This window comes from Penaeus vannamei, chromosome 8, assembly GCF_042767895.1.
Source record: "Penaeus vannamei isolate JL-2024 chromosome 8, ASM4276789v1, whole genome shotgun sequence".
NCBI classification, from domain to species: domain Eukaryota; kingdom Metazoa; phylum Arthropoda; class Malacostraca; order Decapoda; family Penaeidae; genus Penaeus; species Penaeus vannamei.
The window spans coordinates 21,877,205-21,877,748 of NC_091556.1; positions in this window are offsets into that span (position 1 = coordinate 21,877,205).

The following is a 544-nucleotide window of genomic DNA, read 5'->3' on the forward strand; positions in this document are numbered from 1 at the left end:
ATGGTGTATCGTGAAACATTAAAAGATGAAATGTCAATTCTTTCAGTTTAACAAGCATCCCAGAATCCTTTAAAGCTAGCGACATCTCTTCTTCAATAAAACTCAAGAATGTTCTCTCTCCATCAGTAATGGTCATTATTCTAGAAAGAAAGCTAATAGAGGGACATGACATGCATTGTTCTTGTGATTTTTTATACACTTGGGGTTTGGTAATGATACTGATTCATTGGTTATGGGCATCTGTAAGCCTGGTTCGGGTCCAGGACAAGGATCCATTTTTTAAAAACTGACAGATGTGATAGGTTTCCACCTTGTTTCATCCCTGGCTGCTCACATTGCCTTCTAACCCATAGACTTTGAAATCTTGTTTGCCAGATTTAAAGTATTTTACCAAAACTGTAAAAGTAGCATATATATATTCTAGTATTAGATTATAAAAATAATATTGAATTATAGCACAAACTAAATTAGTTAGTTGAAAGCTAATATTGGTGGAAATAGACAAATATAGGTGGAATTGTGTTAGATGAGAAAGTGTGAGATG